Source organism: Nomascus leucogenys, chromosome 17 (assembly GCF_006542625.1).
Source record: "Nomascus leucogenys isolate Asia chromosome 17, Asia_NLE_v1, whole genome shotgun sequence".
Taxonomy (NCBI): Eukaryota; Metazoa; Chordata; class Mammalia; order Primates; family Hylobatidae; genus Nomascus; species Nomascus leucogenys.
Window position 1 is genome coordinate 79,939,302 of NC_044397.1, and position 13,323 is coordinate 79,952,624.

The 13,323-nt window shown below is 41.6% G+C and overlaps 1 pseudogene; it reads left to right on the top strand.

The window, feature by feature from the left end:
* Positions 1 to 2,694: 2,694 nt before the first annotated feature.
* LOC100594960 lies at positions 2,695 to 11,638 on the top strand (annotated as a pseudogene).
* Positions 11,639 to 13,323: the final 1,685 nt, after the last annotated feature.

Here is a 13,323-nt window from a genome sequence, read left to right on the forward strand (position 1 = left end):
ATCCAAGACATGAAATCATTTCTGAGGTCTAGTTTCTTAACCTATACAAACCTGCTGTCCCCACTTTTCAGGTCTCCCCACTCTTCACTCTAACACTAATAAACACAGCACAGTGCTACAGCTAAGGTGGGGTTGGGACAGGGTGGAGGTGTCACTCCTAGTGGACTAAGAAAAGCAATGCACTTTTAAAGCAGGGCTAGTCACAGAAGAGAAAAGCTTCTGTATTATCACCTATTGGTGGCAGTTACATACTGGCAAATTTGAAAGAATCTTCTAACAATTATAGCTGCCAGAAATAGATCTAACATGAGCCACAAGAAGGTGTTCAAGGATGATTATACAACAGGAATATCACAGATGCCATTTCTGCCTGAGATGTGAAGATTTATGAGTTGACTTCTAAACCCTTATAATTCTTCTTTTAAAATTAATTTTATCTTTAACAAAGAGATACATGTATAAAGTTTTAAAATTCCAAAGAATTCCACAGGCTTTTAATCAAATTAATCACCCCAGTTTCCCAGGGACAGTTCTGATGTGTATGAGTCAGCTTGAGCTGCCACAACAAATACCATAGACTGGGTGGCTTAAACAACAGACTTCTATGTATTTTTTCACCATTCTGGAGAATGGAAGTCTGAGATTGGGACACCAGCATGGCAAGGGCTGTCTTCCTGGCTTGCAGATGGCCACTTCTCACTATATGTTCGCATATCTTTTCCTTGGTGCATGTACATGAAGAGACAGCTATCTATCTCTTCCTCTTCTTATGAGGACACAGTCCTATAGGATTAGGGACCCATCATTATGACCTCACTGAACGCTAAGTACTTCCTAAAGACCATCTCTCCAGATACAATCACATTGGAGGTTAGGGCTTCAACATATGAACTTGGGGTGGTGGGGGTGGGGGGCATGACTTAATTAATAGCACAATTTATGCCTATTATCCCAGTGTAATTATTAACAGTGACCCCTTTCACTCTCAAAAATGTCTCAGTTGGATGGAAAATGACCATCCCAAGTCCCAACTTCATCCAATCCCAGTTCCTCTTCCCCAGAAGCAACTACTTGCCATTTGTTATGACTTCCTCCATTTGGCTACAAATGTCTAAAAATCATGATTATACCAGGTGCATCAGTTGAAATTTGTGATTGGATGGCGGGGCATGGTGGCTCACATCTGTAATCCCAGTACTTTGGGAGGCCGAGGCAGGTGGATCACCTGAGGTCAGGAGTTCAAGACCAGCCTGGCCAACATGGTGAAACCCTGTCTCTATTAAAAATACAAAAAATTAGCTGAGCGTAGTGGTGGGCATCTGTAATCCCAGCTACTCGGGAGGCTGGGGCAGGAAAATCGCTTGAACCTGGGAGGCAGAGGCTGCAGTGAGCTGAGGTTGTGTTACTGCACTCCAGCCTGGACAAGAATGAAACTCCATCTCAAAAAAAAAAAAACAAAAAAAAAAACTGCGGTTGGATACTAATTTAGAGACCAAGGGGAAATATCATGGACTTAAACAAACAGAAAGGAGTGCCTGAGAGGTAAGTTGCATGAAGATTTATTCATCTGAAAATAAATTTTCCTACCTCAAAATTTTGTTAGAATTTTATATCCAATGAAAATCTCAGCAAAGTGAGGGGATAGGAAAAGTTGTGTCCTTGTTGAGACATGATACGTACACCTCCCTTCAGGGTAGGATTTGCTACCCAAGCTGTCAGATCTAGCGGGGAACGTTCAGCTGCAGAGAGCTACCTGACCCACCAGAATGCCTTCCCAGGTCAATGGCATCTAATACCTTGTCAAAAAAGGGGTATAAAGGCCATTTACACCCACCTGGGATTGCTCTGGTAGGCCATATGTGCTCTGGAGCGCCACAGAGGGTTAGCCAAGGTCTTGCCAAGGTTTCCTCACAGATGGACTTCTTTTTCTGCCCGGTTCTTCTCTTCCTTATCTTTCTTCCTCAGGTGTTGATCTTTAATAAACATCTTGTACTCCAAACTGCATCTCAGCATCTGCTTCCAGAAAAACCAACCTGTACCAAATGAGTAACACAGTTCAAAATTCAAAAGGTGCAAAGAAAAAAAAATATATATATAATATTTGCAAAATTCAAAAGGTGCAAAAAAAGCAAAAATATATATATTTGTTAAAATATATATATATTCAATATATATATATATATATATATATATATATATATATATATATATAGTGAAACCTTTCCCTCTCTCCATTCAATTCTAGTTACCAATTCCCCTGGCCAAAGTCAACCCATGTGGCCAGGTTCTTGTGCATATTTCCAGAAATTTTCTACGGGTATATAAGAAATTGTGTGTGTATGTAACTTAATAAGAAAATATGGCTCTCTCGGCCAGGCGCGGTGGCTCACGCTTGTAATCCCAGCACTTTGGGAGGCCGAGGCGGGCGGATCACGAGGTCAGGAGATCGAGACCACGGTGAAATCCCGTCTCCACTAAAAATACAAAAAATTAGCCGGGCGTGGCGGCGGGCGCCTGTAGTCTCAGCTACTCGGAGAGGCTGAGGCAGGAGAAGGGCGTGAACCCGGCAGGCGGAGCTTGCAGTGAGCCGAGATCGCGCCACTGCACTCCAGCCTGGGTGACAGAGCGAGACTCCGCCTCAAAAAAAAAAAAAAAAAAAAAAGAAAATATGGCTCTGTCTTCCTGCCACCCAAGATGCCAAAAGGAAAGAAGGCCAAGGGGAAGAAGGTGGCTCCGGCCCCTGCTGTCTTGAAGAAACACGAGGTTAAGAAAGTGGTGAGTCCCCTGTTTGACAAAAGGCCTAAGAATTTTGGCATTGGACAAGACATCCAGCCCAAAAGAGACCTCACCTGCTTCATGAAATTGTCTGGCTATATCAGGTTGCAGTGGCAGAGAGCCATCCTCCATAAGCGGCTTGAAAGTGCCTCCTGCGTGCGATTAACCAGTTCACCCAGGCCCCGCACCGCCAAACAGCTACTCAGCTGCTTCAGCTGGCCCACAACTACAGACCAGAGACAAAGCAAGAGAAGAAGCAGAGGCTGTTGGTCCGGGCTGAGAAGAAAGCTGCCAGCAAAGGGGACATCCTCACTAGGAGACCACTTGTCCTTCAAGCAGGAGTTAACACCGTCACCACCTTGGTGGAGAACAAGAAGGCTCAGCTGGTGGTGACGGCACACGACGTGGATACCATGGAGCTGGTTGTCTTCCTGCCTGCCTTATGTCGTAAAATGGGGGTCTCTTCCCCTGCATTATCAAGGGGAAGGCAAGACTGGGACATGTAGTCCACAGGAAGACCTGCGCCACTGTTGCCTTCACGCAGGTGAACTCGGAAGACAAAGGAGTTTTGGCTAAGCTGGCGGAAGCTATGAGGACCCACTACAACAACAGATACGATGAGATCCACCGTCACTGGGGCGGCAATGTCCTGGGTCGCAAATTTGTGGCTCACATTGCCAAGCTTGAAAAGGCAAAGGTTAAAGAACTTACCAGCTGGGCGCAGTGGCTCACGCCTGTAATCCCAGCACTTTGGGAGGCCGAGGCAGGCGAATCACGAGGTCAGGAGATCGAGACCATGCTGGCTAACACGGTGAAACCCAGTCTCTACTAAAAAGACGAAAAAATAGCCAGGCATGATGGCGGGCGCCTGTAGTCCCAGCTACTCAGAAGGCTGAGGCAGGAGAATGGCGTGAACCCGGGAGGCGGAGCTTGCAGTGAGCCGAGATCACGCCACTGCACTCCAGCCTGGGAGACAGAGTGAGATTCTATCTCAAAAAAAAAAAAAAAGAAAAGAAAAGATATATTTTGGAGGTTTCACATTAGTACATAAAATGTATCATCAATAACGAAACCTATGGGACACAACAAAAGCAGTCCTAAGAGGAAAGTTTATAACAACACACACCTACCTCAGAAAAGAAGACTGTAAAATTTGTGACAGTGAAAAAAAAATTTTTTTAAGCAGAAGATCCCAAATAAACCATCTAACATTACACCACAAGGAACTAGAAAAAGAACAAAACACACATTTTTGTTTTCTTTGAGACATGGTTTCATTCTGTCACCCAAGCTGGTGCGCAGTAGTGCAATTGGCTCACTGCAGCCTCTACCTCCCAGGTTCAAGCAATCCTCCCACTTCAGTCTCCCAAACAGCTAAGACCACAGGTGTGTGCCACCATGTCCAGCTAACTTTTTATTTTTTTGTAAAGACAGGGTCTTGCTGTGTTCCCCAGGCTAGTGTTGAACTTCTGGGCTCAAGAGATCTTCCTACCTCACCCTCCCAAAGCACTAGCATTACAGGTGTGAGCCCGCGTGCCTGGCCTAAACATGAAATTAAACAGAAGGAAGAAAATAATAAAAAGCAGAACAGAAATAAATTAAGCACAGAAAAGCCATAGAAAGAATCAACAAAACTAACAGTTTTTTTGAAAAAATAAACAAAATTGACAAACCCTTAGCTAATTTAACTATGGGAAAAAAAAGAAGACTCAAATAAATCAAAAATGAAAGTGAAGAAATTGCAATAGATGCCTGCCTTCCTTCCTTCCTCCCTTTTCTTCTTTCTTTTTCTTTTCTTCCCTCTGTGGCCCAGGCTGGAGTACACTCGGCTCGCTGCAGACTCCCTGCGTCCGGCTCCCGTGATTCTCCTGCCCTGGCCTGCGGGCTGCCTGGGATTGCCGGCGCGCGCCACCACCCCTCCCTGGTTTTTCTCCTTTGGCTGGAGGCGCGGTTTCGCCATGTCAGCCAGGCTGGTCTCCAGCTCCTGACCTCTGGTGGTCTGCCCGCCTGGGCCTCTAGAGGTGCTGGGACTGCAGACAGAGGCTCGCTCACTCGGTGCTCGGTGTTGCCCGGGCTGCAGTGCGGTGGCGTGGTCTTGGCTCGCTGCAGCCTCCGCCTCCCAGCCGCCTGCCTTGGCCTCTCAGGGTGCTGGGATTGCAGCCTCTGGCCCGCCGCCGCCCCGTCTGGGAGGTGGGGAGCGTCTCTGCCTGGCCGCCCATCGTCTGGGTTATGAGGAGCTCCTCTGCCCGGCCGCCCCGTCTGGGAGGTGAGGAGCGCCTCTGCCCAGCCACCACCCCGTCTAGGAAGTGAGGAGCGCCTCTGCCCGGCCACCCCTTCTGGGAAGTGAGGAGCGCCTCTGCCCGGCCACCCCTTCTGGGAAGTGAGGAGCGCCTCTGCCTGGCTGCCCCGTCTGGGAGGTCTACCACAGAGGCCAGAAGCAATGTGGGGGCTGGACGTGGTGGCTCACGCCTGTAGTCCCAGTACTCTGGGAGGCCGAGGCGGGTTGATCACTTGAGGCTAGGAGTTCGAGACCAGCCTGGCCAACATGGCGAAACATATGAAAAACACAACTGACAAACCAACCAACCAACCAAGCGACAAAAAAACAGGTCTACCCTGGAGTCATACTCTAATTTTTTCTATTTTCCTCCCTTTCTAATCCTTTATCCCACTTTCTTTTTCTTCCTCTTCCTTCTCCTTTGTCAAATAGAGGATTGAGTTATTATCATTGATCCATAAAAGTCCCTCTCTCATTTATTTTCTTTAATTCCCACCCCCCATTTCTATTCCCCATTTTCCCATGTGCAACCTTCCTAATATGTTTGATATGCATCTTTTTGTTTGTATGTACTTTTAGAAAATGTTTATTGTTTTGTGTGCAAAAAAAAAAATTGCAATAGATACCTCAGAAATAAAAAGGATTATAAGAGACTATTATGAACAATTATTTGCCAACAAATTGAATACAGAGGAAATAAAGTCTTGGAAACCTACAATCTACTAAGACTGAGTCAGGAAGAAACAGAAAACCTGGACAGACCAATAATAAAGAGAGAGATTGAAGAAGTAATCAGAAACCTCCCAACAAAGAAAACCAAGGTCTGATGGCTTCACAGCTGAATTCTACCAAACATTCCAAGGGAAATTAATACCAGTACTTCTTAAACTCTTCTGAAAAATAGAGCCCCTCTTTTTTTTCCATCCTGGCTAACACAGTGAAATCCTGTCTCTACTAAAAATTCAAAAAATTAGCTGGGCGTAGCAGCATGCGCCTGTAGTCCCAGCTGCTGGGGAGGCTGAGGCGGGAGAATGGCTTGAACCCAGGAGGCGGAGCTTGCAGTGAGCCAAAATTGCCCCACTGCACTCCAGCCTGAGCGACAGAGCAAGATTCCATCTCAAAAAAAAAAAAAAAGAAAAAGAAAAATAGAGCCTGAAGAAATATACTTCCAAACTCATTTTATGAGGCCTGCATCACCTTGATACCTATGCCAGACAAAGATATCACAAGAAAATAAAACTACAGACCAATTTATCTGATTAAAATTCATGCAAAAATTATCAATAAAATATTAGCAAACCCAATCCAACAAAACATCGAAACATTTATACATCATGATCAACTGGCATGCATGGCTGGTTCAACATATGCAAATCAATCAATGTCATACATAACATTAACAGAATGAAAGACAAAGATCACATGATCATCTCAACTGGCACAGAAAAAGCATTGGACAAAGTCCAACATCCTCTCTTGATAAAAGCTCTCAACAGTTTAGGTATAGAAAAAAAGCTTTCGGTGTAATAAAGGCCACTTACAAAAAATTCACAGCTAACACTATAGTCAATGGGGAATAACTGAAATATTTACCACTAAGACCTGGTACAAGGCAAGGATGCCCACTCACCTTGCCTTATAAATACAATCCTAAAATCCAAATGGAACCATAAAAGACCCCAGACAGCCAAAACAATTCTGAAAAGGAAAAACACAGTTGGAGGCATCACACTCCTGACTTAAAACTATATTGCAAAGCTATAGAAATCAAAACAGTAGGGTACTGACATAAAAGCAGACACATATACTAGGAGAACAGAATGGAGAGCCCAGAAATAAATGTGAACATATACAGTCAGTCAACTAATTTCTAACAAGGACACCAACAAGGCAAATGGAGAGAAGATAGTTGTTTCAATGAATGATACCTGGGAAAACTAGAATTCTACATGCAAAGAACAAAATTAGACCCATATCCATCATATGCCATACACCAAAATCAACTCAAAATGGATATATGACATAAATATAGGATCAGAAAGTATAAAAGTCCCAGAAGAGAACATAGGGGGAAATCTCCTGGATATTGGCCTCAGCAATAGCTTTTTGTATATCACACCGAAATCTCAGACCTAAAAAGTAAAACTAAATAAATGGTATTATATCAAACTAAAAAGCTTCTGCACAGCAGAAAAAAAAAAAATGGAACAGCAGCCTATGGATTGGGAAAAAGTATTTGCAAACCATATATCTGATAAGGGGTTAATAACCAAAATTCATACAACTAAATAAGGGGGAAACAAATAACCTGATTATAAACTGGGCAAAAGAGATGAGTAGCCATTTCTCCAAGGGAGAAATAAGAGTTTCCAATAGGTATATGAAAAGGTGCTCAATATCATTAATTATCATGGAACTGCAAATGAAAACCACTGTGAGATATCATCTCACACCTGTTAGGATGGACGTTATCAAAAAGTCAAAAGATAACAAATGTTGGCAAGGGTGTGGAGAAAAGAAAATTTTTGTACACTGTTAGGGGATTGCAGATTGGTGCAGCCATTATGGAAAAGAGTACAGAGGTTTCTAAATAAATTTAAAACAGAACTACCACATGACCCCACAATCCCTCTTCTGGGCATATGATATACCCAAAAGAAATAAAATTACCACCTCATAAAGATATCTACACTCCCATGTTTATTGCAGCATTACAATAGCCAAGCTATAGAAACAATCTAAGTCTCTGTGAACAGTCAAATGGATAAAGAAACTGTGGTACACATGTACAGTGGAATATTATTCTACCCTAAAATGGAATGAGAGCTTGCCATTTATCACACATGGATGAACCTGGAGGACATTATACAAAGTGAAGTAAGCCAGACACAAAAAGAAAAATATGGCAGGATCCTGATCTCACTTACATGTAGCATCAAAAAATAAATTAAATATATAGAATAGGAAACAAAACAGTGGTTAACAGAGATGGGGTGGGGAGGACATGGGGAGATATAAGTCCAAAGGTACAAAACAGAAGATATGTGGGGCAAACAAGTTTAGAGATCTCATGTACAACATGAGGACTGTAGGTAACAAAATTGTACTGGATATGAGAGTCATGCTAAGACTGTAGATTTTAGCTGCTCCTGTCAAAAAACAAAAGAAAATGGGTAATTATGTGAAATGATGGATGTGTTAATTTGCTTCACTGTAAGAACTTCTTTACTACATATATATATAAAACCGTAATAACATCATGTTATGTCTTAGACATGCACAATATAATTTCTTTAAGTATCTTTATTTTTAATTGATATTCCATTACATAGATGTAACATAATTTATTCGGTGGACATTTAAGTTATATCAAAGCTTTTACTATTACACACCATGCTGAACTGAATAATCTGTGTGTGTTCAAGCCCTGTGAGTGTGTGTGTAAAAGAAAAATTCCTAGAAGGGTAATTTCTAGGTCAAAATGCTATACAGTCATAACTTGGATAGATATTGGTAAATTACCCTCCATCTACACTGTACTGATTCACACTCCCTTGGAAAACATATGAGAGCCTATTTCTCCATACCCTTCCTTTATGTGTATAACTGAATTAAGAAAGTACCATATTAAATATAAACAAAATCAAGCCAAGTGCAGTGGCTCACACCTATAATCCCAATGCTTTGGGAGGCCAAAGCACGAGAATTGCTTGAGGCCAAGAGTTCAAGACCAGCCTGCGCAATATAGTTAGACCCCATCTCTAAAAAATTTTTTTTAGTTAGCCAGGAGTTGTGGTGTGCGCCTTTAGACCTAGCTACTCAGATGCTGAGGCAGGAGGATTGCTTGTGCCCAGAAGTTTGAGGCTGCGGTGAGCGATGATTGCACCACTGTACTCCAGCGTGGGCAACAGAATGAGACCCTGTCTCTATATAATAAGAATAATATAATAAAGATATAAATTTAAATATAACTTTAAGTGTTTTAAAATTAAAATATAAATTTAAAGTGTTGGGATAAAAATATATAGTATTCTAATATTTTCTTTCCAGGCCATATTAGGTCATCTTGTGTCATCTTGGTTATGTCTCACCTGACTTTGGAAGCCAATGGTTTACTAAACTGAAGAGTTTTCTGAGATCAGGGATTAGGCCTGAACAGTAGTTGTTCAAGTAACATTTACTAAATGGACAAAGTAATGGCAAAAAAAGAAAGAAACCAGATAGCCATAAATGCAAATATATGGTACGCTTCATTGTAAGTGCATATTTTACTACCAATACATGTAAGAGCTGTGTCCATATGTATAGTATATATTAGTAAAGCGATATGTGTGTGACTAAAACACACACACACAGGACCTAATGCACAAATTCTTTTACTGAGTGTATAATCAAAATATTTTAAACATCTCTTTGCCCACATCAATAAATTTCTATTAATCTTGCTTTCTGGGAGCCAAAATCTATGATGTGCCTCTTTAGATTAAGTAGATTTTTATAAAACCTTTCCACCTATTCTGCCAAAAACTACTCCCATCTTCAGCATATTCCACTGAAATACATATCACTTTGCCATCCACACTTCACATATGTCCAGTTCATTTTTGATCAGCAAAGATTTCTTAAGCTCCTACTATGTATGCTACCTTGGGGCTTCATGTGCATAATAAAAACCTTGGTGTTCATAACCCCTTATCTTAACCCAGACACTTCCTTCTAGTAATTCCAAGTCTTTAGATAAACTCTTTCAACCAACTGCCAATCAATAAATACCATCCCCTGGAATTGTCCTGCCTTTCTAGACCAAACCAGTGTACGTCTTGCATGTACTGATTGATGTATTATGTCTCCCTAAAATGTATAAAACCAAACTGTAGCCTAACTACTTTGGGTACACATTCTCAGGACCTCCTGTGTCACAGGCATGCCCTTAACCTTGGCAAAATAAACTTCTAAATTGATTGAGACCTGTCTCGAATACTTTTTGGTTTATAGCTTCAATGCTGGCAAACTGACCATATTCAGTACCTCCCTATCGTTTTTCTATCTTGACATTTGATTCCATGATTATTACAAGTAAAGTGATTACGTTCGAATTTTCATCAATTATAAAATATATTCCCCGTTCTCCCATCTGCTTTTTTTTCTCTTCCTTCTCTATTCACTTTGTCACATAAATGGATTGATCCTGCAAAAAGATGTACATAGCTAATATTGTGAGATATTAATTTATATATTTAGCCCTCCCAGTATTTCTCCTTTGCTCTTTCTTACGCTGCATGCCTCAGGGGAGGTATGTGGTAAGGTGGAAAGTAAGGAACTAACTTTCTAGCCCTGTTTCCTAAACTATATGCCTCGGAGCAAGGATAGCATTTTTTTTAAGAAGCAGCAGCAGAATGTCTGAAAAGAGGAGGATGGAGCAAAGCATTCCTTCAAGCTGAGAGGAACAGAAAGAAACTCTTGTGGATCCTAAAGCAGTGGGAACCAGGGCACTGGAGTGAGGCCACAGCCAGTTGGGTTTCCCGTGCATCATAGAATGAAGACATACAAATATAGAAAATTGACATCACAGTGAAAATTGCCAACTTGACTACCAGAATGGTGCTTCTGGTCACTGCACAACACCCTCCACAATCTCCATGAAATCCTGATAAGGGAGGATATACCCAAGAGTAACTGATGTAAAATCCTCCCACAGCCTGCAGGCTGACAGCTCAGAAACAAAATTAAATTTATATATGAAAAACAGACACAGTTTGTTGTTGAGCTCCTGAATTTTGTATCCTAAAAGATATACCACCTACAATGGAAATAACTGAGTTGCTCTGGATACAGAAAGTCAAGATTGTGTCTTGGTGCTATTATTTTCCTCCATGGCATAGGAGACAATGTGGATAGTCCTGATGTGGAATTAAGCAATGAATAATGATGCTTGCATTTTCCATATCAGGGAATCGAAAATTATTTCCTTCTTACTTTACCCATGATCTGCATCGGATAAGATTTTTTTTTTTTTTTTTTTTTTTTTGAGATGGAGTCTTGCTCTGTCCCCCAGGCTGGAGTGCAGTGGCGCGATCTTGGCTCACTGCAAGCTCCACCTCCCGGGGTTCACGCCATTCTCCTGCCTCAGCCTCCGAGTAGGGACTACAGGCGCCCGCCACACGCCGGCTAATTTTTTGTATTTTTAGTAGAGACGGGGTTTCACCCTGTTAACCAGGATGGTCTCGATCTCCTGACCTCGTGATCCGCCCGCCTCGGCCTCCCAAAGTGCTGGGATTACAGGCGTGAGCCACCGCGCCCGGCCGGGATAAGATGTTTTTGTTATAGCTTTGCATTTTAGTCAGATTTGCTGACAATAATGTTGATAATTTGCCTAGCTACTCTTAAATTGGCCATTTTCCTCATTGGAGCACCTATTCACCAAAGGTTGTTAGCTTAATAATTAGCGACCCTGATGTGGCCATTCATTTATCTTTTAGAATAGTTTAAATGTTTTGAGATAAATTATTTTCTTTTCCTTTTCTGACATCTGATCTTTATCTTTCTTGCAGGGAATTGCCTTTCCAAAAAGACAAATCACCCTAACATATGTCAGAAGAATAGCCCTTTTTGGTTGTTATTGTTTTGCTTTCTTTTATTTTGGACATCAGGTTCTTGCAGACAGTTGGGTTACTTGTACTCCTGAATTCAGGGCATGCTATCATGCCCCTCTAATTTTATTTTATTTCCTTTATCACAGACTACCACTTCCATTCTCTCTTTCCCCCATAGGATCTAAATGGATTCAATATAAGTCTTCAAATATGCATGCATCCTCTATCTGTGTGTGTTTAATTCAACTCAGTGATACAGTGCCTTAGATCTCATTCTGTTTCTTACTGTTTCAGTCAACATTGTTTTCTATCTATCCATGGTGCAATATGCACAGTTAGGAAAACAGAAACCAAACTAGGCATTTCAGCAGAGAGAATTTAATACAGAAAATTGGTTATACAGATGATAAAGGCCTGAGAGAAAAGCAAAAACGATATAGGAAACCAAAAATAATATTGACAGTAAGCAGATAACACCCATACAGCTGGGGAAGCAGAGGAAAAACTAGAAATTAGCAAATCCTAGAAGCTCAGAGACGATGCAAGGAGCTTGGATTCAGACCTCTTGGGGTGAAGGGCCTCATAGAGTAAGACTCCAGGAGCCTGAGAAGAGAACAGCTGCCGGGGTGCGAGTGCTAAGCAGAGATTCTGGACACGTAACAGTGCTGAGGTGACAGTGGAGTTCAGGCCCAGCCAGAGGGATTTTGATGAAGATCCTGACCCTTTAGTTGAGATCCTTTTGTAAAAGGCCATGTCCTGGAAGTGGGGGCAAAACTGAAAAAAACCTACCTTAAAGCCTAACACGAAGCCTCAACAGAATCAAAGCAATGTGCTGGTGATTTAACTGCTGCCAAAACAAAATTCAACACTTTTTAGAGGATCATAGCACAATCCAAAGCTTCTACAGGCTATATCAATAATATTTGCAGTACAATTTTTAAAAACTTCTAGACTTGCAAAGAAGAAAAACGTATCTGATAAGAGATAAAGCAGTCAATGAAGCAGACCCAGGAACAATCTATATATCAGGTCTTAAAATAACTGTGATTAATAGCTTTTAAATAAATTAGACTCCTAGTTCCAGCTCTGACATGTGAAGAGTGTAAAAGGTGTCATTCCTATTCTTACGATAACGGAAAAGAAGAGCTGAAAAAATGGAATATCAATGACTTTTCTTGGACCCATTAGACAACTGAGGTGACAGAGAAAACCACCATCCTGAAATCTAAAGAGACATTTGAATACAAACACACACACACACAACTAAGATTACGTTTACCTGGAGCAGAAGCCACTGGAGCTATAAACTGGTAGTAACACACAAGTAGTAATTTTGACAAACTGTTGAGAGCTGAGTGTAGATTAGCATAAGAGTGAAAAAATCCTGGGGGCTACAGTCTGAGACATAACCTTTTATAGATTTTACTTCCTCAAACCCAACCAAGTTCTTATGGTCAACAGTCAAGAAAGATCCCCTTGTGGCTCTAGCAGGAGAAGGGGAATTATAACCATTATAACCATATGCCCAGATCCTTGTCTAGCATTTCTGTCTCACCTGCTTGGGGGAGGAGAGTGATGGCTAAGTAATACTCGTGAAGGACATTGTCCAGGAACACAGGCCCACTATAGAAATGAAATTTAATTATAATATTATAGATAACTTCCCCTCCCCTACAT